The sequence below is a fragment of the Anomalospiza imberbis genome, chromosome 14 (genome assembly GCF_031753505.1).
Source record: "Anomalospiza imberbis isolate Cuckoo-Finch-1a 21T00152 chromosome 14, ASM3175350v1, whole genome shotgun sequence".
NCBI lineage: Eukaryota > Metazoa > Chordata > Aves > Passeriformes > Viduidae > Anomalospiza > Anomalospiza imberbis.
Window position 1 is genome coordinate 17096867 of NC_089694.1, and position 25871 is coordinate 17122737.

A 25871-nucleotide genomic window follows, 5' to 3' on the forward strand; every position below is an offset into this window, starting at 1 on the left:
GCTCCTGGGACAGCCATTCCTCACAGCCACACCCTGGCCCTGCCACCTCGCCTCCAAACAAAACCCTGCTGCCAGAAATGGGGACAGGCTCTTCATTTTCTGTACCAGCAAGGGAAACCCCAGGAAAAATCTCCAACCCCTTCCCCAGCGTGGTCCTCAGCAGCAAAGCTTCCCCTGGAGACACCATTTCCCCTCTCCCCCATGGCCTCCATCCATGCTATGGACGAATATTCAAAGAATGGATGGCAAGAGCTGGTTTGGGGATAGAACAAAGGAAAATGGCTTTCTGGACCCTGGTTTTGACAAATGAGGGGAGGAATTGCCCCCGATGGCTGCGTGTGCCCAGCGGTGCAGGATCAGCAGCTCTGGATCTCTGCGCCGGCAGAATTTGCTGGGAATTGCTCCTGATGGTGTTTGCAGCCCAAGGATAATGCGCTGCTCTTTCCACATCCCACTATCTCCATGCCCAAGCACATATGGTCTGGCTAAATAAGAAGCCTTGGAAAGGCTGTCAACAAGACTAGGGGAAGGTGGGCATCTGTGCAGAAACATATGCATGTCCCAGCACTGCACTGTGAGCACGGAGAGGATGCCCAGAATCCCACCAAAACCTGCCTGGGTCCAGCAGAACTGGACCAGGGACACTGTGGCTGCCACTTCCCTTTGTGCTGAGGGACTGCAAACCCATCATTCTGCTTCCAAGGAGCCTCCTGCCAGGAAATCTGAGATGTTCCCTACTCTGGTCCAGCATTTCAGGGCATTGCTGCTCCAGCCCTCGTTTACAGACCCACTTATGTGTTTGCTTCAAAGTCTTGTGTGTTTGCTTTATATTCATCTGTAAAAATCTCCCCCACGCTACTGAAGGCAGTGGAATAATCTACTATTTAAACCCGCATTCCTCAGAGAATTCTGCAGTTAAAAAATAAATAAATAAATAAATAAATAAGAAAAAGGGGAAAAAACCTGGTTGAATTTGATTAAACCTTTGGAATCTCTCCAATATTTCCAGTTATTCCATCTGTAGAAACACTCTACTGGCACTTGGCACATTCAGAGCTTTAACTGCCTTCTAAATCAGCAGCAGTTCTGCCTAACAATTTGGCATTTGCACAGTGCCTTGTAAATCACCCACCTTACATCTCTGGGTACAAGCACCAAACCCTCCAAAAAGCCCATTACTGCCTCAGAGAAATTCTTCAGGAAGAAAATACCTTCTTATGGGCTTGTCTCTTGACAAAAAGAGGGGGGCACTGGCATTCAGTGGGCACAGTACTGACACCAAGGCTCCTGGTGTTACTATGGCACTAAAACGAAACCCAATGCAGCCAGCTGGTTGCTACACTGCTATTAGAGCTGCTTCTCTGTTTCTGACCTTTCTAGAACTCTCCAAGATGCATTAATCTGTACCAAATCCACCCAGGATCTAAGGCTGATGCAAGGTGAAGGTGTTGGTGTCCTGGTCCTCCCAGCAGGCACCACGGAGGGAACGATTATGATTCTGTTGGCCAGGATTTGTTTGGTTGTTTTGTTTGGGTTTCTGGTTTTGGGGGTTTTTTTTGGAAGTCAGGAACCAGGCTCAGAAGGGCTGCAGCTCCAAATCAAGCCACAAAGCAGCAGGAAAGCACTCAGCAGTATCAGCAGCAATTTGTGCATTTCTTGCAAACAAAGAGCGGAGAAGGTCGCGTTGTTACCTCCCTGCTTCCACCTCTTTTGTCTTCCCAAACTGTTGGAGGCTAAAAACCTCCCCTTCCCAAACTGGCTCCAAGCTCTTCTGAAAACCCTATCCCCTTATCTTTATCCACACCTGACCCTCTTTTATGCCTCCCCATCGACAAAGTGTAAGAAAATCATCAATTTAAGCACTATGCTCATGCCTTGCCCCTTGCCTGTGCCTCAGATGTTATTTTCTGTGGGTCCTTCCCAGCATGGATTTGGGCTCTGAAGTGTATAGGAGATAAAAAAACAAAGAAGAGGAAAAGGCAAAAAAAGAAAAGAAACACATTGAGTTAACTCTCCTCCTCCTGCCCTTTGCTTCTAAAATCCCACTGATTTTCACACGTGCTGTGACCCTGCAGCATCAGGAACCCAGGGTCACCTGAGGACTTGGAGATGGTCACTGGGCCACGCAGGGCGACCACTTGAATCTGCCAGCAGGACAGAGTTCGGGGCTTTGTGATTAAAAAGGACTGGCCACCACAGTCAGGGCTCGAGGGAATTTCTGACTTGTTTTGCAGGTGGAGATCCAACATGCAGAGTTGAAATGCTCTGGGCCTGTCCCACTATGAGAGGTAGTGACTCCAACTGATTCACTCATTAATATTCTTTAGCAATTAGTGGATTAATTTATGCTTCCCATGCTAACATTTAAAAAAAAATCATTTTGTCCATCCTTTTGTATCCTTTGCTCTTGCCCTGCTTGGTGTCTTTCCTCTTTTAACTCCAAGGAGGAATAATTTCCCTCCTTGGCTGCACTAGAGCACCTGCAGCAGTGAGCATTCCGTGTCCTTCACCCATTTTTACTCAGTTCATCAGGCAGAGCAAGGTCCCATCCTACTTCTACCACATCTACCTACATCTAACCCCCCTCTGCAGGAGCTGGTGGGGACTGGGTGTCACCAGGACACCAAGGATGCTGTTCCCCCAGTGTGCCCCTCCTGCCCTGGATGAGGTGCAGGGGCTCCAGCACTGCCCTGGCACGAGGGGCTGGAGCAGGATAAAGGATCCTCACGGGCAGGTTTGGAGAAGGAGAGCTGAGCTCAGCTAAATGCTCCCCACCAGGGCTGGGAGAGCACCAGATTTGTGGCCACTCAGCTCTGCAGCCACTCTGCACATGATGAAAATATCTGTTCCCTCCCAGCCAAAAACCCTAAAAATAATAACTAAGCAGAGCTGTGCCTGCAGCCAGCGATGCATACGAGATGATGGCCTTCTCAACACGAGAGCAAAAGGGCAAATGAATCACATTACACTCCATGAATAAAAACAGAGTCTCAATGCACAGCGACTTAATGATTCCATTCCGGATGCACGAGGCAGTTTGGCCTCGTTTGCAGAGGTGCTGAGCATTCCCAAGTTCCAGTCAGCTCCTGGGGACTGCCAGGACTCCGAACTCCCCTGAGATCCATCCACTCTGAGGAAATCCCCCACCTGGCAGGGAGGCTTTCCCTGAGATCTGTGAAATTAGAAGCTCTCAGCAGCTGGCCTGGGCTAAAGACCTCGTATCTCAACCTGCTGCACCCGAATCCAGTCCTGGGAAGGTGGGATTAGGGGCTGCAGCTCTGTGTGAACTGTGCTTTTATTTAATGCAAAGTGAAGAGGAACAAGCTCTGCCCACGATGGTGCCCCTGGAGCAGAGAGAATCCTGCACTCCCCAGGATGTTCCCACTGGCACCAGGAGGCAAGCACGGCGTTTTCCAGCCCACCTTGGCACATTCCCTGTGCACAAGTGCACAGGTGGTACCCTGAGGAGGCACCTGAAATGGAGAAAACAGCATTTCCTCCTCAGCCAGGTGCTCACGGAGCTGTAACTAAAAGCACATTATGGAGAGATGGCAGAAGAAAACCAAATCCCACTGTCGTGGCATTATTGAGAAGGGGCTTCTGCACAGCACAGCACCCAGGGAGAGTGGGCATCACCTCCACTGGGACCCTGCTGGGATGCTGAACATGCCACCACTCCTTCCTGGGCTTTCTGAGCTCCCCATGGCATTTAAACCCAATCCTGTGCCCATTTTGTTTGGTAAACCTTGCTATTCTCTTCAGAACATCCCCCTGCAAGGGTGGGATTTCCCACAGCAGCTCCAGTGCCACATCCCTGTCACATCCAACATGCAGGCAGTGCTGGCAGGGTGAGCTGCACCCCAGCCTGGCACCAGCCTTCTGGGAGGGACTGAAAATCCTCCATACCTTCACTATTTTCCTACATCTGCTTGGAAAATACAGCCCAGGACAACCTCTTCCAAACATCAGTCCTCTGGCAAACAAAAGGAAGTCAAAGGCAAACTATTTATTGCCAAACCCTCTTCCTTCGTTTTAAAATACTGCTTAATTTTATCCCTCAGGCATCTATTATCTCATAGCCCATATTATTTTTCCAGCTATTGCTGCTTAATTTTCCCCATCCAGAAAGTCCGTACAGACACCAGCCAATTTCCGTCTTGGCATAATTGTTTAGGAGAAACAAGCAGCTGTTTCGCTGGGGTCCTAAAGAATTGAGGGGCAATCAGTGCTTCTCCTTTCTTTGTCCACAAGAAACCTTGGAGGAAAGGCACATGTCCTCTGCCACCAGCACTGCCACCCTGCCAGGGGACACTTTGTGCTCAGAGGGGACCCTGCAGAGGGAGGAGAGGCTGGGGGCATCCACCAGACCCCTCATGTAAAACCCCACACTCTGGTGGAAATAAAGGTGAGCATAAATACTTTTTTTTTTTAACTTTAAATAAAAGCTGCTGATTTTAATCAAAGCTTAAAACAGAAAGTAAAACCTGTGGCTAATGGAATCTGCCTGGACTGCTTCTGTTTCCCATTTCTGATAGAATTTGTTTTACCTCTTGTTGGTTCGGTGGGATTTTTTTAGCAGCAATGCTTCTGTGGGTGCTGAAAGTATTTCAAAAAATGCCAAAACTGGCCATGCATGTAAACACAGGACATTGTCCAGGCACAAAGTCCATAAGCCTTGTTTTATGGAGACTTTGGAAAAGGATTACCAGCATCAGCTGGCACAGGGGGGACCAGCACACACCTGACAGGGGTGGAGGTTTGCAGGAGAGCCCCCAGAAAACCATCTCTGATTCCCAGACTAGCATGGGGCAGATAAAGGATGGCAAACAAGCTTAGAAACTCTCACCGAACAAAAATGATTGAGGCAATTAAGAAATACACAAAATGGTGAAATATTTAAAGGCACACAGGGAATGAGCAGGTTACTGGCAGAATCTGTGAATGTCCAGGCGTGTCTGTGCAGGTGAGATGGACAGAGCCAGGAACCCATCTGGCCTGTACTCCCACCAGCATTTGCCATGCAGGGGTGTGCCACAGAAACACGGAATATCCTGAGCTGGAAGGGCCTGCCAAGATTCATTGAATCCAGCTCCTGACCCTGCACAGGGCACAATCCCATCCTGCCCCTTGGAGCAGTATCCCAACCCTCCTGCAGCTCTGGCAGCCTTGGGACCGTTCCCTGGGGAGCCTGGGCAGTGCCCAGCACCCTTTGGGGGAAGAACCTTTTCCTTATATCCAACCTAACCCTGCCCTGGCCCAGCTCCAGCCGTGCCCTGGGTCCTGTCCCTGGGACAGGGATTATTTCAGCCTAATTCCAGTTTGGGTTGAACATTTGCCGAACCACTGCTGACACCCTTTTCCCTTCAGACACAGCTATTTATGGTAGTGTTGGGATTCTGGGTGCTTGTGGAGTTGACTTTTTTTGTCACGAAGCACCTGCACATCCAAGGGTTCCCTGGTGAGTGGGCAGGAAGGGATTTGTGATAATGTAGGGAATGAGAAAACATTTCTTAAGGGACTATGGAAGAGCCTCGATGGGCTCAGCACGTGGACACAGGACAGAGCATCCCCCACATCCTCCTTCTTTTTAACACTTTACTGCTGCTCCTAAAAAAAGGCATTTTCCTTTCCCGTCCTAGCTTTAGATGCTCAATTAGAAAAGAAGCTCCCAAGGCAATGGGAAGCATCAGGGCTTTGCTCCAGCCTTGTCCAGTGTGTGTTCCCAGAGCAAACAGGAACTGCAAGGCAAGGCTGGATGGCAGTGAGTCAGGGAGGCAGAAAGGCGTGAAAACAGGATGAATGGGAAGGCAATAAACCCACAGTATCTCACTGAGGGACTCAGCTCCTGCATCACCTCCATCCATCAGCACCAGCAGAGCCAGCCAGGGCTGTGCTCACACCAGTGGCACTGGCACGGGGGGGCTGTGGCCACGTGGGAGCATCACCAAGCCACGGGCTGAGGCCACCGTGAGCTGTGGCAAGGGCACCCAACATCCACCACCTCCAGCAACTCGGATCCCCCTCCAGAACAACAGGGAAAACACTCCAGCTTTTACCAGTATCTCACATGAGGCACGAGAGAAAAGGGATAGGGCAAATCCCATAACCAGAAAAAGGAGCGATCCGGGAAAGGCCCTGATGGTGGATGCAGGATTGAAACTGTCCTGCTCAGGGACTCTGTCCAGGAAGGATGAAAAGGGCTCACCCGTCCTGGGTCTGACCTGCTTCAGGAAGAGGAACCTGAGAAATATGTTTAAAAAGGAAAGTTGTTCCCTGCAAAAATCTGGGAAACAATTTAAAGAAGCAAACCAGGAAAAGGTCATCCCCAAAACTCCCCCATTTCTCCTGGAAGCACAAAGCATGGCAGCTTGTTTTTGGGAGCAAGATGGGAAACCTCCTCTCTCTCTTTATCTACAAAGAAATCACAAAAACATCACCAAGAAACAGAGGATGGGAACTACGTCAATGCTTTATATTCTGGAGCTCCCGTCCATTTCAGAAAGAGTCACTTCTTTTTCAGAAGGATCTCGACAGGCTCCTGCACCTCCCGCCATCACTGCCCATCTCTTGCTCCAGAGATCCAGCCACAATTCCACAGCAAAAACAGCCATGCACAAGCTTTGCCTGCACATCAGGCTCATGGCACTTCACAGAGAGCTGGCACCTCCCAAAACAAAGAGCTCTGCAGCCTCCTCAGCTGGTAGGTCCAGCTGACCCACAGCTTGGACACAGGTGGGGGCACTCACCAGGCTGTGAATAAATCCCATCACTCTCTCCCCAGAAAGAAGCAAATTCCCCATTAGAGCTGCAGCAAACTCAGGCAATCAGAAAGAAGCAAGCTTTTTAAAGAGATATAACCCAGGATTTCTGTGTTGAAACACACGCCACAGATGGTGGAGCAGACGAGGATTAATTCATGAATCATATTTCTTAAACGATACAATCTCTCTTTTCACTTCCATACTTTCCCTTTTTGACTCAGAAGCAGGGATTTAAGATGCCCTTCCCAGATATGAATTTTGCATGAACAAACATTGCAGGAAAAAAAAAAAAAAACCCAAAAAAAAAAAACCAAACCCACAACAGCAATAAACCAGAAAACCCAGCTGTTGAAAGAGAAGTTCTCAAATACAAGCGAAGGTGTATCCTGTCCATCTACACGAGAACATGTGTGGAAATACAATATATGCAAGCACAGAGATGGGAATGGGGTGGAAAAACGAACTCCCCACCATTTGGAGCTCACTAATGCTTCAGCCAGGGTTCTGGATTTCACAAAAGCTGATTTTCTATCTCCTCCTATCTCATCCACCACCCTCGCAGCAAAAGGAAAGCCTGAAGGCAAACATTTCCAGGGAGAGGGCTCCTGGCTCTGCCAGTTTGTGCCTCCTCCAGCCCCCATCAACGCTTCCCTTCGGAAAATCCCGGCACAGGCACTGCCAGCTCGCTCTCCAGGAAAAGCTCACGGAGCTGAGGGACTGCAGAGAGCGGGAGCAAGGCAAAACATCCTGCCCCACGCACACAGCTCACCACCCCAGCTGAGAGGGGTTTGAAGTGGGGAAGAGAGAAGGAAATGACACAAGAGCTCTTCAGCAGCGGGAGACTCCGATATCCCGGCTCCCTCCCAGCTGGGGAGCTCCTTCAGACCAGCCACAGCCATGCCAACCTGTGCAGAGCTTCTGCTTCCCCCCAGGCAGGAACAGACAGATCCAGGGCAAGCAGAACCAGCACCAACACCCCAAACTGCCCCTCCAGGGCACCTTCTCACCTTGCTTTGATCAGCAAAGCAGCATTTCAGTCATTTTTTCCACTTTGCACACAGAGCAGATGTGTGTGTGCTTAACAGCTTCTTTGCACAGTCTTGCACGTCCTATTGTAGCTTTACACACAGAATAAGAGTGAAAAAAAATCACTTACCCTTCAATTATTTCAACCTTTCCCTGCTCTGTGCGTGACGTGGGCTTCTCTTTTGGTTACTATTTCCAGATTTGGTCTTTGGGTAGGTGAATGGAAGAGGAGAATGACAGGAGTTGTATTTGATGACGATGGAGACTGTAAAATAAAGAGAAGCATTTTCAGCACAGAGCAATCCTCCCCTATACGTACAGATCAGATTATATTAAATTAAATTAGTGACACCTACATAAATGCTTCCTACTGTTTTTATGCACACATACAAATATCACAACTGTCAAGGAGAATGTGGCTGTCAGTGATACGGCAGGGGGGAAAAAGAGCAATTTCTAAAATGGAAGGGAAAAAAGGAAATCCAGGCTAACAACCAGCGTTTGAGCAGCAGCAAAGGGGCTGCTGCTGGTCTGCAGGTGGGCCAGGAGGCAGCTGGAACTGCCATGGGAGCACTGGAAAGGGTTGGAGCAGAGGACAGCATGGAAGGAGCAGGGGTAGAGAAACTGCAACAACAACCCTGACAGAACGCTCCTCTGCTTCCCAAAATACCACATCAGCTTGTGAGGAAGCGAGGAAGGAGCTGAGAGAGAGAGCTTCAGGAAACACAATTCCCCCATCCCCTGCAACGATGGAAGGACTCCTAGCACAGGAAGGAATTAATAACGTGGTCATCGTAGCAGCAAGTACCCCCCTAAAAACCAGATTAATCTCCCACCATCTGCTTTAATAGCAGAATTTCTGCTAAGTGGTTTTCCCCTACACAGCCCCACATATCCATGTAAACAGACAAACAAACCATTTGGCTTCCTGCAGTCCCGGGGAACGCAGCTGCTCCGAGCAGGGCTCGCTGCCTTTGACACGGTGCCAGGGTTGAATTCCTGCCATCCCATTTACTCCTACACCTCTCCCCACACCCTGCTCCTCTGCAGGCTCCTTAAGGCTTGGGGTACTCCCCAAATCACTGCCCATCGAACATGGCAGCCTGGGATCCTCAAAATATCCTTTGATTGCAGCCGAGAAAAACAAGGAAGGTGTGGAATGAGAGGAATGGACTTCCATGCTATTATTTTCCTCATGGCAACGCTCCCATCCTCTGTAGGCAACTGGCACCTCCAGCACCATGAGTCCCAGCCCAAACACTGAAAACACCCCAAAAAAAGCATATTTACAAAATCACTTGGAAGATGCCATGGCAGGCAGTGGAAAAAACCAACCCCCCGAGTCAAGGAGATTGTCTGCTTGGTTGGAAAAACACAAAGGTCACCGCAAGGAGTTTATAAAAATACATGCTAACATTGAAGAGGTATAAACATAACACTAAATAACGCTTTTTATACCCAGCTCAGCATTTAACACTTGCCCAGAGGCCTTTGATAAATCCCAGGTGTCTGAACAAAGCAAGGAATCTTTTTCATTGCTATTTAGCAAAACAGGGAAAGTAAAGCACAAGAGAATAAAACTGTTCAAGACATCAAGGACCGAGTCAGAAAAAACCAGCCAGGTCTCCACATCCAGCTCTTCCATCGCCAAATGCCCTGCCAGGCTGCTGGATGGAAATAGAAATACTATTGTTAGCCCCAAGCCATGCCGACTCATTAACATTTATTTTAGTGCTATAAAATATATTTTTAAATACTTGAAGAAATAATCTGGAGGAAGTGCTAAAAGCTCGGAGCGTATTTTCAATATGTCCCAGCTTTTCCAGGGAGATTTGAGACCTCCTGGAAAGACAGCGACCATCTCAGAGGCTGTGGGAGCGTGAGGGTACCTCTAGCCACCCAGCAGATGCAATTCCCTGCCCTTGCTTTTGCTCCCAGATCGTTCAGTAAGAGGGAAGTCTAAAAACATCGTTGATTTTAATTACTCGTGGACAGCAGAATCCCCAAAGTATCATTTCCCATGTTCTTAATGCGTGTGGGTGTTTATATGCAAATAACACTTGGAAACAGAGGAACCTGATGCCTGTGGGGTCACCTCCTTGCCAGCAGAAATCCTTCAGCAGGGACAAATCCTGCTGAGCACCTTCCACAGAGCCCCAGGTCCCTCATCCCTAAAGTTCATGGAGACAAAGCACGTCAGAATTATCAGGAGCATCTCCCCATCCTCGTGAAGAGCAGCAGCCCCATGGATCCTCCAGCTCTTAGGAGAGGGGTTTGGGGCTGGTTGAGAGGAGCTGTGGTTATTCCAGAGGTACCCATAAGCACATTCACAGAAAACCATGGTGTGGGAGAAGAGTTTCAACAGGGAACAGGATCCAGAGGTACACGGGGACACACAGAGCACAGTGCCCTGCTCCTGCCACGCCCAAATGGATCAAGCATATGGAGGATCCATTTTATCTTAAATAAAAGCTTCATAACACAACTCCTGTTTTCCATCTGACCCAGCCAGCCTTGGATAAAATAAAACGGGAGGAGCCAGGGATGGAGAAGAAACAGTTCTCTCCCTCTTCCTTGTCAAAATGTTATTGGAGATTTCATGGTTCACAGGCTCCTCATGATTTTGGACAGGTCTTTAATTGGTGTTCTGGTGGGGGAAACAAAGGACCATGACCATTTGTGCCGTTCCAGAGCAGGTTCAACAGATGTCCACTGTGCTTTGCCATGCCAAGCTTGGAGACGCCACCTTCCCCAGCATCAAGAGGGCCAGCCTGGCACAGGGCACTGGCCATGGGATGGCACAACAGAGCTCGAGGAGCCGGTGCCGGAGGTTTCAAGGCACTGGGTTTCCCCTGTGCTCTGGAGCTCAGCAAATGGCAGCAGTTTGGGTGCCCATCCCTCAACAAGATCTGCACGAGCTGCACCAGGCACCAAGTTCAAAGTCAAAAGGAACATTTGTTCTACAAGAAAACACACTGCAAACGACCCCTAACAAATTGTAGCTGCCGGAGCAGCCAGCTCAGAGCACAGCAGCATTTCTCAGCCCTGTTGTTACTGCGGGCTCTGCGCTGAACGTGTGAGTGGCAACGCAGGCACAGCCACAGTTTGTGTTTCAGTACAAATTACAGAGCAGCACCACAGACCTGGAGAGGCAGCTCTGCTCTTCCCTGCGTTGCTTCCCTCACGTTTTGATGCCCATTAAATTCCTTCCCACTTAGCTGCTTTATTTCGGCTCCTGTCTGCATAAAATTGTTCCGCGAGCGCCAAAGCCGAATAAATAATGGCAAAACTTTCCCTGCAAAAACTCCAAGAGCTGTTATGTAAAGCAGGGAGGGGATCAGGAGATAGAGACAACTTGGAGGCAACCTGAGGGTTGGGATTCTGTGTCAGCTCGATACACAGGGGAAATAACCCTTTAATCCAGTGCAGTGTATTTCATTTACTGTAGTGTTATCCAGTTCGAAGATGTTATGAAAGGAATCCCTGGAGAGACTTAAGACTTCAAAACCAGCCTGAGTTTGAACTTAATTCCACTGTTGCAAAAGGCTGGAGCTGTGGAAGATGACCTTTTCCATACCTTGGATGCCAGGAGCCATCCTGCCTCATAATGTCACGCCAAATTAGAATATTCTCTTTTTGTTTTACTCGGGATTTTGTTTTGTCGTTTCTTTTTAATTAAAAGCATCTGTCACTGTTAATGAAATGGGAGGAAAAAGAAGAAAAAATATCATAACCCAAAAAAATTAAAGCTGGTGGTGTCCAGAGAGATGGAGAGAGTCAAAAAGCTGGATAATTAACAGAGGAACTTTCACCTCCCCATGAGATCATCACCAGAGCCCAGGTCAGGATCAAAGGATCACCAGTGCCATCTCCTTGCTGCTCATCACCTGAACAAAACAAAGGGATGCTCCCCAAACACATCCCCCAGATCCCACTGGCAGCAGGGCCCTGGGTGGTCTCTTCTCCAATAGGAAATGAGGGGGAAAATACTTTTGAAGTGCAAATCCCAAAGCTGTTCAGGTCTTGCCGCGGCTGTCCTGAATGAAAGTTCAGAAATACTTGGAAAAACCAACCCATAAATCCATGTTAGTGAATCAGAAGCTCATGGAACCCCAGGGATGAAGGTGTGTGGTCTCATCTTTCACCAGGTGCAGGAGCTTCCCTGCCCAGGGGGTATTTTTAAGGAACCCTGCGGGAATTCATTGAACAAGTAATGGAAATCCCAATTAAAGTTGTTCACTACTGTTAACTGCTTCCATGGACTTTCCTGTTTGGAGGTGAACTATAAAAGGCCAGTTTTCACTTGCTGCATCTTCCAAGTCAGATTGTGAGTGCAATTAAATGTAAATTTGTATCCAAAAATAGGGTTCCCCCACAAAATACTAAATTAATTACAAAATGTATTCCTAATGTGAAATTATTTAGCCTGTTAAAGCGGTACAAACAGCTTTATTGGATCATTAATGGTTAGAAATGTTCAGTCAGCACAGTTGGAAAAAATGTAAACTAAATATGTCAAGGATACGTTGCTTTCTCCACTCACTATTTTTTTAACATCTTATTTCATGGTAGATAAGTGAAAAATCTTTTTACCTGACTTAGTAAGAGGCTCATTTACTCATGCAAATTTAAAACCAAGTGTCATAATACAATGAAATTATAAAAACATATCAAAAAGGAGTTAGTGAGTCACTAAATTTAGCTCCTAATGGAGTTCAAGCTGTCTTATACAGTTGTATGTTAATGGGGAGAGCTCTGGTGGTCTGTAAACATCAGAGCAGAGCTCAGCAACCATCCCATGTGCCTGGGGTTTCTGGAGAAGCCCTTTGGGTTTCCAGCCCTCCACACCTGAGGAAACCTAAGGGAGACTCAGATTTTGATCCCAGCCAAGGCGGAGAATACAGCCAGCATTAAATAAATTAAAATCCATCACTATGAGCCCTGGGCAAGCCCCAGGTTCTGCAGAGCCACATCCCAAACTCTGGTACCAGACCTGAGGTGATTTACAGGCGTGCTCCTCAACATCCACAGGGATTTTCCTAATCCATACAAAATATTAGGGCTGACATAGGGAAGCACTGACTTTGTGGGCTGGAAGACACTGAGCAGCACGAGGGCTTGGCTGGGAATCTGGGCAGATCCAAGCAACAAATGAAAGTGGTGCCTCTGAAACAACGGCAGCAGTCCGGGTGCCAGGGCTGAAGCAGGATCCTGGCTGGATTTTTTTTCACTCACTGATAGTCCAAGGACAGCACGAACATGAAGTCCTTACTTTCTAGAACAATCTCATTCCAAGAGTAAGAAAAGATGGTGTAAGAGAAGAAAAAGGGAGGGCCAAGGTTAAGAGATGACCAGTTCACTCCACAGAGCTCCAAAATCCATCAAAACCAAAGCACCTACTGGGCAGGGTGGGAAAAAGAGGCCTCTGCAGAGAAATTGGCTTAAGATACAGGGAGGTAGTTTCTTAAAGGTGAAAATGTCCCTATAACACCTTCCAGGGCCTAAAGGAGCTCCAGGAGAGCTGGAGAGGCACTTGGGACATGGGCCTGGAGGGACAGGACACAGGGAATGGCTCCCACTGCCAGAGGGCAGGGATGGATGGGATTTTGGGGTATTAGGAATTAGGAATTGTTCCCTGGGAGGGTGGGCAGGCCCTGGCACAGGGTGCCCAGAGCAGCTGGAGCTGCCCCTGGATCCCTGGCAGTGCCCATGGCCAGGCTGGGCACTGGGGCTGGGAGCAGCCTGGGACAGCGGGAGGTGTCCCTGCCCATGGCAGGGTGGGACAGGAGGGGCTCTAAGGTCCCTTTCAACCAACCCATTCTGGGATTCTCTGACACCCCTGTCCATGGGGGCAGGTTTGGGTTTGGGTGCTAGCCCAGCAGAACGAGGTGGCTGCAGCAGAGGGGACAGAGGGAGAGTGTGGCTCCAGAGGGAGAGTGTGGCCCCATGCAGCCCCCTTCAGCTGCTGAAGGGCAAAAGTGGGGCCCAGCACACCATGAAAGGAAGAAATAAACATTCCCAGTGCTTCCTGACCTGGCAGAAAATTGTGAAAATAAAGTCTCTGTAAGGAGAAGAGGTGAGGGAACGAATGGAAGAACATCTCATTGCATTAAGGGCTGTGTTAAAGGTTTACAGCATCATCTCCAGACAAGCTCACTGATATTCCTGAACCCTCATCGATCCACAGGTCAAACCAGGAACGAAAAATATCAATTGTAGAAAATATCACTGGCTGAGATACAATAAACCTACCCTGTCCCTATGCACAGGTAAATAGAGAGACCTTTCCACATAAGAGTGAAATCTGCCAGAGAGCTTGGCTGTAACTACAAAATCCCTGACCTGTCCCCATCTGTAACACTCACAGGCTGATACAAGGAATTAGGGAGATGTCCTACATAACTGCTTTAATTAATTTGTGAAATTTTGCACCCTTCTTGGAGGCGGGCAATGTGGCCCTCTGTGCTCCCTTGGATTGCCACCGCTCTCAATTTTATTTTTATCCCACATTCGATATGAATCAGGCTTTGCAAAAGACAAAACAACCCACTGTAATCATCCAGCACGCCAATTAAACTAAAAGATACCCTGGAAATTAAAATTAAATGCCATATCTATGAAAAGCAGCAGACAGCTTCCTCAGAAACAACAAAAAAAGCCCGTATTATAGGAACACAACCGTAGCAGCCCAAAATCAGCACCGAAGCACTTATATAACTTACTGCCACCCTTCACATCTGCATACTGGAGGTCTTCATCAAACTGGGTATGTTTTTACACGTTTATCATCAAGATTTATTGAAGTTGATTCCATAAATTTCATTGAGTTGTTCACTGCTGCTATTTGTTTCCAAGGCAACAAATGCACTTTGCCCAAGCTGCACAGTACATCACGATTGTTCAGGATTTGGGGGTCCCTGCCCCTGGTGCTGCACAGCGCCAGCACCTCCCAACGCCAGCTTGGCAGTGCTGACAATTAACAAATTGGGGGGGGATTTCTGGAAAAAATAATCCCTATTAGGGGAGAAAAATGTCAAATGAAGCAGGCAGGGAGCAGGCTGCTGGCGAGAAGGTGGGATTTGTGCAAAGCCCCCGCTCCCATCTCATTTACACCTCGGATAGCTGGAGGTTGAGAAATCCATTCGCAGGTTCAGGAGGAGTTGGAAGGTTCTTTCTGCACAAAATAATGACAGAAAGTCTCTTCTTTGTCATCGTTGTGGAGAAAGGGACAACAGAAGTAGTGAGGGGAATGGAGGAGAGGAGGATTTACAAACACTGCACACCCATCTCCCCATCCGCAGCAAACAGAGCACAGCCTGCGGCACAGAGAACTTGCAGGCAACCTGGGAAAAGTTTGGCTTGGGATAAGAAAAACCAAGCAACAACTGAAAGGGAGCATTACTGCCCAAATTCCTGCTATTGGAAAGTGGCTTCAATGCTGTCCTGGCCCCATCAGTGCTGGAAAAGCTCAGGAGCACCTCTCCCTCTGCACCACAGCCCTGTGGCACAAGGGACAGTGCTAATCCACACAGCATCACCAGAACATCTCGTAAATAAGTGGCAGTGACAGAGGCAACCTCAGCTGCAGGAAGGCAAAATTCAAATGCAGCAGACCAAGGCAAAGCAGGTTCTGCTCCTGGAGACTCCTCTGGGAAAAGCCTCCCACAAAAAGCCATTCCATCAGCATTTCTAAAAACAAAACTAATCTCGGACACGGCGATGATGTTTCAACAGGACACAGCATTTTTCCAAAGATAATGAAGACATTTTTGGTTTTCTGTCATAAGCAAATATCCACAACTGAAAGAAGGGGTGGCTGCCAAACTCAGCACACCAGTGCTGGCCGGTACAGACTGAACTGGAAACTTCATGGTGTGAGTCAGGGAAACCTGAAAACCATTCAATTTCCAAACCCAGTCACCGGAGTGCCGTGTAGATGCAGAGGAGACAGACCCAATTATCCAGGAAGCTGCAATCCCTTCCCTTTTCCCCCCCTTTTTTTTTTTTAAACAAAATTGCTTTGTTGGGTAGCACATTCCCTTAGATTCCCAGAGCGATCAAAAAAAGACAGCATCCCTGATGACAAAAGCCACTCGTTTTTCTGCTTTCAGCCTTAGAAACGTTAAAGGATTGTTTGCTTTCTAAGTGCAAGTCCACATTTAAGAGGAATAAAGAATTTCTCTGGCAGGCTGGATCAATGATGCAGCAAGCCAAGCATGCGACCTCCCGCAGGGAGCCTGGGTCCGGCGCTCCTGGAAACAATAAAATAACCTTACACTGCTCCTGATTGACTGCACGATGTGGGGAAGGGGGGAAAACTTACTCCTGACCCTCGATGTGGGAAAGGGGGAGGGAAACTTACTCCTGACCCTCGACACAGTGAGCCACTCCCTTCTGAAGGATGGCTTTCATTAACAGTGTGATCATTTCATCCCCTTCTCCCCTTCGTCAGACTGGCACCCAGGATGCCAACCCTGCTTTCAGAGGCATGGCAGTGGCTGCAGCCCATGAACCTCCTCTTCTTCCAGGAATGATGTTGGAAACAGACGGTCCTTGCAGTCGGGCGACGGCTGAAGAACATCCCACGCTGCCGAAAACATCGAATGTAAGGATATTCTCCAGCCAGCAGCACAAAAGCAGGGAAGGGTATAAATAGCCTTTGAGGAGGGTGTATAAATAGCTGTAGGTAACATTTGTATGCTATAAAAACCCTTCATTTTTGGCCCAGCTTTGCAAGAGTGAGTTTCCTTTCGCAGCACTTTGGAGACCGGCTTCCCCTTGCCTTGCAGTGAGCACAGCAGGGAGAGGGCAGGGACTGCTCTGAATCCACTACTGCAGCCCTTGAAAAATGGTGGGAGTGAATTTCCCTTGCTGTTTAAAAGAGATCCTATCAAGGCCTATCCTAATAGGAGACCAAAAATTGGCTATATTGGGCTAGATCCTTCTGCAGGCGACAGGTGTGGGGCAGCGTGGGGCTGGAGGGGGGTGGCGATTTTCATGTGCCTTCCACACACACATGTCCTGCTCTCCCTGTCCAAAACAAATCCTATCTGTCAAAGGGGGAATGGGGTGCTGCCAGCCGGGAGCAGCACAGTGACAGTGGCATCTGCACCCCATGCCACCCCTCTGCCTCCCTCCACCCACCAGGGCCACTCTTACAACCAGCAGAGGATAAAAATGCTCTCAAAAAGGCCTTAGTTTCCTCCCGGGCTATTTGCTGGCGGTTCACAGCCGAAGCAGTGGGAATTTCACATATTGTCTGGCTCAGCTCGGCTGTCCCCTCTCCCGTGCTGCAGCATCAGCACCCCAAAGATGCTCCAGCCCAACCCCATCGCTCTCAACCCTCCCCCTCGGTTCTCCCCCTGACGAAGCAGTGTCCTGGCACATCCACACAGCCCCGATCCCACCTCGCATCCCTCTCAAAATCCGCGCTGAGGGCCCAGAGAAGCCGGGGAGGGCGCAGCCCCCTCCCGTGCCGCCTCCCTGGGAAGCAGGGCTGGAGAACAAGGCTCGGCGATGAGCGCTGGCACCGCTCGCCTGCCACCCGGTGAGCGGCTCCCCGTGGCGTGCAGGTGGCTCCTTTGATTCCTGATTACTTGTCAGCCTTCCTTCGGGCTGGCACCGTGCCTGGGTCAAACTTTGCAGCGAGCGGGTCACCCCACGGAACAGCGGCTCCAGAGATGCTCTCGGAGCGAGCGCGGGGCTCGGCTGCTCCCCGGGTCACCCCACGGAGGATGGGACACGAGGTCCCAAATGCCTCTCCAGGGAGGGCTCCTCCACCACCAGCGTGATGCCCCCCAGCCAAAAGCTGGCACAGCACGAGAGCTGCAGACTGGAGCTATTAGAAAAATCCCTGCTCAATTTGTCCACCAATTCATTGACGACAAAATGTTGCGTCAGAATATGCCGGTTTTAGCAGAAATCACACCAGGAATGTCTTGGAAACCCCAGACATCCAGAGCAGATGACAGCATCATCTCCCAGGCAGAGAGACCTGGGTTCAGGACCCTGCTGCTTCCAGTTCCCACCAAGCATCTCCCAAACCTCCGGGGGCAAAGCCCAGGGAGCAACATCACTGGAGCAAAACCTTTCAAGGGTGTGGAGAAAAAACAATCCAAGGTTGTGGAGCAAAAACCATCCAAGGGTGTGGAGCACCACAAAAAGGTACAAGTGCTTGGACAAGCCTCTACAAAGCAAAAAAACAGCCTGTCAAATCCAGAGCTCCACAGGCTGGTAACAGCAGCTCTCCCAGTCCCATATTCTTCAATAAAGCTGGGAAGCACAGGACTCCACTGGAGGATCCCAGCATCCTCCAGATCAGGCAAGCAGCTGGGTAATTTGGCCTTTTTAAACTTTGCCCAAACCCTACTTTAATTCATTCTGGGCACAGGGTGTTTCCTAATTTGGATTTGACCCTTCAGCAGAAGCTCTCCATGTGTTTGAGTGACTATACCAGCAGGGACTGTGTGTATTTGTGGGAGAATGAAGGAGATAATTCAGGGCTTTGGTGAGATGAAAGGAAAAACCTTAATTAAAATAAGTTTTAAAGCCCATCAAGATTTTTTTTGAATCTTATTCAGATTAGCAGCCATGCTAAGATTCCACTTGGAACCTAAAAGTGCTGCTTCCCTTCTGCCATTGCGGGCTTTGCACACGAAGTCCTTAAGACACCACACCCCACACCAACCTCAGAAAATACAACCAGGGAGGAAAGCACATCTGACAGTGACTAAAATTACACAGACTTCTCCAGGAATGCAAGTAATGCCCTTGTTTTGTAAAAAACTTCCAACCAACCCAGCTCATGACAAGCACTGTTGGGAGAACACCTCTACTCACAGAGGGTCCAAGCAGCTTTCCTTCTTCATAGAACCATGGAAAGGTTTGAATGGGAATGGACCTTGAAGATCATCCAGTGCCACCCCTGCCATGGGCAGGGACACGGGCCACTGTCCCAGGCTGCTCCAAGCCCTGTCCAGCCTGGCCTTGGGCACTGCCAGGGATCCAGGGGCAGCCCCAGCTGCTCTGGGCACCCTGTGCCAGGGCCTGCCCACCCTCACAGGGAAGAAAAGGCTGGTTCACACAAGGATTTGGATGACAAGGACACTCATTCCCCTGTGGATTCTCCAGAGGCAGCAGACACTGAGAGGAGCAACTTGACAGAGCCAACTCCAACCACTCAGGCAGGAGTTCTCATCTCAGCTTAGGGAACTTTGTCCCAGGGCAAAAGCAGAGGTGGGGCAAGGACACATTTCCACAACGGGCTGATTTTTAAAGAAAAATCCCAAAGCAGAGCCACAGAACCCGCATGTTCACAACACTCACAACTGATCTTGACAGAGACAGAGCAATGAGTGATCAACAGCGCATGAGAAATGCAATTTAACATCGCAGTTCCCCAGTCCCTGCCTCTGCTTCCACTGCTGTTTGTGATCCTCAGGCATCCACCAGCAGAGAATTTTTTGAGGAACATCTGCAGAGTTACAGCAACAGTCTCACAAAAACATGTTTTACAATGAGGAGCAAGCACACAGAGAGTCTCCCTACCGTAATTCCAACTAACAAAACTGTATCAAAGATGACAAAAATCCTTTGTGCTCAGAGGTTTCTCCAGTAACACCAGTCCTGACCTTCCAGTCACCCATCTGCCCTCCAGCCCCAGAGGACAGGATTTGGATGCTTGCTGTGATATTGAGCAAAGCAGGGAAGAGGAAAAACAGCATTTCCAGGCAAACCATTTGACAGATATTTGTTCTCACCTCCACAGCAGCCCGAGCCAGGGCATTACCTGTATTGCATCCCAGGTACCATCAGTTTGATATTGAGTTTGCTTTAAGAAAAAGAGAAACCAAATTGATTTCTTGGGAGGATAAACTCGCAGCTAAAGGGAAAAACTACAATTACACTTTTCAGCCATGAAAAGTAAATCAGATGGTGCTGAAATCCCAGCAGAAAACACAGATTAATTAAAGTCTGCACTTTCTAAATCTGTTATTCAACTAAACACAGCTGTTAAAAAAATGATGCCTTTGCTGTAATTTCCATGTACATTCATACCACCGAAATACTGCAAAAAACATTATTAAGTGTGTTCAGTGGCTGCTCGAGCTGAACAGGAAAAGAAAGCACACACATATCTTTAATTACGACAAGGACTGCTTTCTTTAAAAGAAAAAAATTTATTAGGGAGCTCAAACGCTGCCTCCATGGATGGGCTGGAATTTATTCCAGTGGGAGGAGAGCAGGATTGGGACCTTGAGGTGGAGCAAACCAGCACCATCTCAGCAGGGTGGGAGCTCAGGCTGCTCCCTCCTCTTGCATCACCAGTCCATGCCCACAGCACGTGGCATCCATCAGCCAGATCCCAGCTCTCTCCTTCTGGTGCAAACCCACTTGTGCTTCCAAGTGCTTTTGGCCATCTGTCCATCACAGGCAGCGCTTCCCAATTGCACTGATTTCATTAACCCTAATATATTTTAAGATCTTGCACAGATTAAAAAAAAACCCAATCCACAATCAGTTATTCTGCAGGGCCTCATCTAAAAGCCCATCAAGGCGAGGAGAGGCTCGTGCTGACCCCTGTGGATCCAGCTCTGCTTCCACACTTTATTTATCAATTATTCATCAGGAGACAGCGCAGTTACCGACGCAGGGAAATCCTACAGGACACACGTCCTGGTCCCCCTGCACATCCCAGTCCCTGCCAGGCTCCGGGGGGCTCTGGCAGGGTGAGGAAGAGCACAGAGCTGGCAGAGCACAGCCACACTGCCACCCTGTCAGGTGGGGACAACCCAACACGCTCCAAACAAAAGCTTCCCTTCTTTTTCCCCTCCTTTCCCTTCAAGTCATCATCAAGGCTCAAAATGGGGAGCTCTTTGGAGAAACTGGGAAATTGCAGTGATTTGAGTGGGACCTCAAAGGCACTCTGCAATTCAGCCCAGGCAGGAGAAACTTCCTTCCCAGCCCCACCACAGCTGTGCCTGCCTTATGGAGGAGAAAGCAACACTTGAACCTCGCCCCCTCTGCAAGGGGGAGAAGGCATGGGAGAGCCCTCGCTGCCTCCCAACGCCTCTGAAATCATTCCAGCTCGAAATATAATTATGATGATCTAATACAGTCATATATTAATGTTGGCAAGAGCTCCTTGCCTTAATACCAGCCCGGAAAGCCTCCCCTAATCCTGCCCTGCGAGGTGCCAGCGGAGCCACCACCACACCCCTGCAGGTACCGACACCAGGGGCACTCATCTGTGACCCTGCAGAGGGGACAGCCAGCAGCTGGACTGCCAGTGCTCTGTGAGACATCAGCGTCACACTGCGACACAAATAACTCACAGAAGCAGGCTAGATGCAAAAGGAAAGAAAAGAACCCAGAAAAGTCAACTTTATTTTCTGACTCCACCATATATACAACAGCAAAAGTGACAGTGGATTGGAGGGTGAAACTGCCACCTCTCCAACCACGCTGGTCACACCAAGAGTCCATCAATCCTCTCTACCCACAAAGAAGAATGCAAACCAATCATTATTTACATGAACAGTGTGTGAGAAAACTCAGCTGAAATATGTAAATATCAGAAGGCATAGGAACTTTTAGAAGAACTTTAAAACTCTCGAGAGAACAGGGCAACACATCAGCCACCGCTGCGGTCATCCAACAGCACACCTGGAGCTGCTGCCCCAGCAGGGAGGGCACCCTCCCTGTCACCACCATCCCCAAGTGCATTTAACCTCAACAGAAATTACCATCTTTCCATTCCCCTGCTTTTCTTTTTGTGTTCTTTTTGTTTTGTTTTTGAGTCTTTTTTTTTTTCCTTGAGGAACACAAAATTGAATGGGAAAAAAAACCACATTCAAATGTAAGGAGGCTGTAAAGAAAACCATTCTTAAGTCCAGAGAGGGCCCTGAGTGTCCTCCCAGTCAGCTGTGTGGGACAAGGAATGTGTTGAATAAACTGGGCTAAGCAATTCCTCCACGACTCTACAGAAAAAGACACTTTTCAGAAGGTTTTACCGTTGCTGGCTTTTGCATGAAACACCTCACTGCATCTACTTATTATTAATTTTTACCTAATCTACCCAACCACATCAGCATGCACCTTCTGAGAGTTCCCAAAATATGATCAACTTGGAGAAAAAACAATTAAAACCAAGGAAGTATTGGTAAAAGAGAGGAGCTGCATTTTTCAGGGATGAGCAAGATGCACTGGTAAAATACTTCCTATAATCTTCCATTACAGGGTGAAGGTTTTAATAAAGTGCAATAAAAAAAGCTCACATTTTGATCTTTTCCCAGAGCTAGACATGGTTTAATTAGCTTGATCTCATTATGTAAACTGGAAAGGAAAAAAGAACACCATTAAAGCAATATCCCACTGGCAAATGAGACAACCTTGACATCAGCTATGATATTTTCTTGGAGAACTCTCCCCTGCCTTTGATGCAGCTTCCACACCTCTTCCCCATCACCAGGTCTTCATCATCCCACCTTTTCCAGCTGCCCTGCTCAATCCAGTGGCATTTCTTGGTTTTGCTTTCCCCAAAGCAGCCTGGAAAATGCTATTAGGGGAAGAAAAAAAGAAAAATCCAGCTAGATGCTGTCTTGGTTGTATTTAGCCCGAGATCACTCAGCGTGCTCTTTAGAAAAGATCAACTGGAACTAAACGTTGCCATAATATACTCCATCTGTTAAAGTACATACTTTTGTAATAACACATTCAGAATTCAATAAGAAAAGCCAGAATTACAAACAAGGTGTCCATAATGAGCCTCAATATAATTATTAAAGCAGATAAAGTAAACCTGGGTTTCAGTACAAGGAAGTTATTTGGACCTTAATGATAATGAAAAGTAAAAAAGCATCTGTAATTTCCGCTGAAATGTATTTCAGAAAGTCAGCTAAGTGCACGTCACTTTGTTAAGACTATTCTTATTATTGTGTTTGCACTGACAGCAAAATGCTTCTTAGTTCCAGCTCCTGGGATATATAAAAATATGATTAGAGCACTATAACAATACAACAATGGATTAATTTGCCCAAGCATTACATTTGGATCTGAAAGACTTTGATAATTTATTTTACCAACTGAAAGGTGGTTATTTTGGGATCCTGGCTCAGAACTAAGTAGTTCAGTGCAGCATTTTGAATTTTTTTTTTTTTTTATATTCCAACACTGGCAGCACTGTGAGGTTCCAGTGATTTTCTCCTGTTTGCCTGCAACCCTGAGCTTTTGTGCCAAGCCTTATCCTGGGATTTAGCCTGGGCTGCCTACTCCAAAGAGCACCACACATCCCACAGCCTGCAAAACAACCAGGCAGTGTTGATTTATCTGGTAAAACTGCTACCCAAGGAATAGAAAATGATAGTTTTTGGAGATGCTGAACAATCTTACCTATGACAGACAAGGAGAGCATAGAGAACTAATCCATGTTGAACACTGAAGGTAACAAAGATGGACCAAAAGCTGTTGGGAAGACTGGCCTGGAGGGCAGATGATATAAAGGAAAATAATTAACTCATCTGCCGAGTGTCAAGCAGAGCCATCCTCTACAATGGCAAGATTAGCATGGAATAATCACAGATTATCAGCAAATTCAGGTGCTCCCTCTCAAATTAGAAGGAGATTAGAAAGAAATTGCCATTTTGGCTGAAAATGAAGTCCAGAACCATGTTTTTCCAACAAAGTAAAGGCCCCAAGAGCTCAGTTATGGGGCTGTTCCAAAAAAAGTGGGTCTGTAGGGGCAGGAACAGCCCAAGGGTCGGGAACAAAAAACAAGCCAGAAATACCCAACACCATGTGGTAGCACAGACAGGATGAGCACAGCTCTGACTCCAGGCTCTTAAACTCAAGGAATCACTCGATCATTTAGGCTGGAAAAATCCCTCTGAGATTATCCAGTCCAGCACAGCCAAGGCCACCACTCACCCATGTCCCCAGGTGCCACATCCACATGGATTTTACATCCTTCCAGGGATGGGGACTCCACCTCTGCCCCAGGCAACTGTGCCAGGGCTGGACAAACCTTTCCAAGAAGAAATTATCCCTGATATTCAACAAACCTCCCCTGGCCCAGCCTGAGGCTGTTCCCTCTGCTCCTGTCCCTGTTCCATGGGAGCAGAGCCCAAAGATCCCCCCTGAGCCTCCTTTTCTCCAGGCTGAGCCCCTTCCCCAGCTCTGGATTATTGTTTCAGGAACATCCTCAACTCCTAGGCAATGAGACTTACTGTGTAGCAAATTGCCCAAATCTTGCATGAGACTTTTTTTTATCCTAAAGGAGATTGAAATTTCCCTGTTCTTCCATCTTCCTCCCTAACTCTAGTTATTTTGCAGCTAACTTTTGTGTTTATTTTTTGGTTTTACAAACTAGAATTTGGTCAAGTATAACATGTCACGTGCCCTTTTTTTACTTGAGGAGTAAATCAGATTTTTTTTTTTTCTTCCCAGAACAGAGGAAAAACAATAATGGGGTCAGGGCTCAGTGATGTGGCTCTTTAAAAGTGCCAGTGGAGTTTTCTAGAAGGTCTCATTCTCCAAGTTTTAATTAAAATCATAAAGCTTATAAATGCTCTTTGTCAGTTTTTCTTCCCTGGAGAGTTGGGGGCAGAAGCTCCTGGGTGAGGATTACAAACAGGACGTGCAATTGGCCTCTCCAAATGGGCACCAGGCAAGAAGGATAAGTCTGAAAAAACTGGAATTTTGTGAGCATTTGAGCAGCCTGAAATACTGTATTTTGTAAGGATTTTGTCCCCTCCCCAGCCTACAGCAAGCCAGATAGTGGGATAGCATGGATTTAGGAAAAGCAGAAGATAAAGGGCAAATGGAAGCTTGTCTGTCTCCTCACAGAGTCATCTTAAAACTTTTCCTGCCCTGCTTTCATATGGAACCACGTGAGCTTCCCATTCATTACTATCAGTGCCTAGCCAGATTTGGATGATTGCCCAATGCTACTGTTGCCAGAAATCCAAAACATCACAGGGGTGATTCATCTGATGCCTTGACAGCTCTGGAGCTGGGCTGGGGCGGAGGGGGAGACCCAAAAACCCAAATACCAAAGGATGGTGAGATCTTGAATCCTGGAGCCACAAACAGAGCAAAACTCTATTCCATTCCAGTTCCATCAGGAACTGCAGTGACAGGACAAAGAGTAATGGGTTCAAACTGAAAGAGAGGAAATTTAGGTTAAATATTAGATAGCAACTCTTCCCTGTGAGGGTGGGGAGGCCCTGGCACAGGCTGCCCAGGGAAGCTGTGGCTGCCCCTGGATCTCTGAAAATTTTCAAGGACAAGGCTTGGAGCAGCCTGGGACAGTGGAAGGTGTCCCTGCCCATGGCAGGGGTGGAACAGGATGAGCTTTAAGGTCCCCTGTGACCCAAACCATTCCATGGTTCTACCCTGGCAAAGCCCTTCCCCCTTGATGCTGTTTAAGTCTTGTTTATACAGTGCTCGCTCATCCAAAGAGTTCACAACTGGAGAACAAGGGAGGCTTTGTACCTCCTTGCTCTGCTATGTTAAAAATTGATTTAGCATAATGGTTTCAAAGAGATTCAAATCCAATTTTGTAAATCAAAGCAGGAACTGTACTGACTCATTCCACAGCAGCAGAAAGGAACCTGCTGAATTCTGAAGATGACAGTCGCAGCCCTGAGCCTCTGTTAACACAAACACACTCAAAAAGTGATGAACCAAACAAACCCACACTTTAATAAGCTGCTTCTTGTTGAGTGCATCTGCTCTCCACATCTCTAAGAAGGGATTTTAGAACCCCAGAATGGTTTGGGCTGGAAGGGCCCATAAAGATCATGCAGTTCCAACCCCCCTGCCATGGACAGGGACACCTTGCACCAGACCAGGTTGTTCCATGCTAAATCATCATCATCATCACCATCATGATAATTTCCAGATCTTCTCCAGATGACTTTCATCTGGAGAAGAAGAGCAGGCAGCCTCTTGGTTAGCCACAGCTTCTCAGGTAGCATCATCCAGCTGTCCTGGTCATTGTGGGGTACTCATGGTTAAACCAACATGAGATCCTCTCTCCTACAAGCATTTATCATCATTCAGGAGTCAGCCTTGCATTATTCAGTT

The 25871-nt window shown here is 47.9% G+C and overlaps 1 protein-coding gene across 1 annotated transcript in view; it reads right to left on the reverse strand.

The window, feature by feature from the left end:
- Window positions 1-25871, reverse strand: part of NEXMIF (neurite extension and migration factor) — a 167066-nt gene that overhangs the window by 42921 nt on the left and 98274 nt on the right. The window contains 1 exon segment of the mRNA XM_068205190.1: window positions 7918-8052. The gene's annotated coding sequence lies outside the window, so the exon portion shown is untranslated.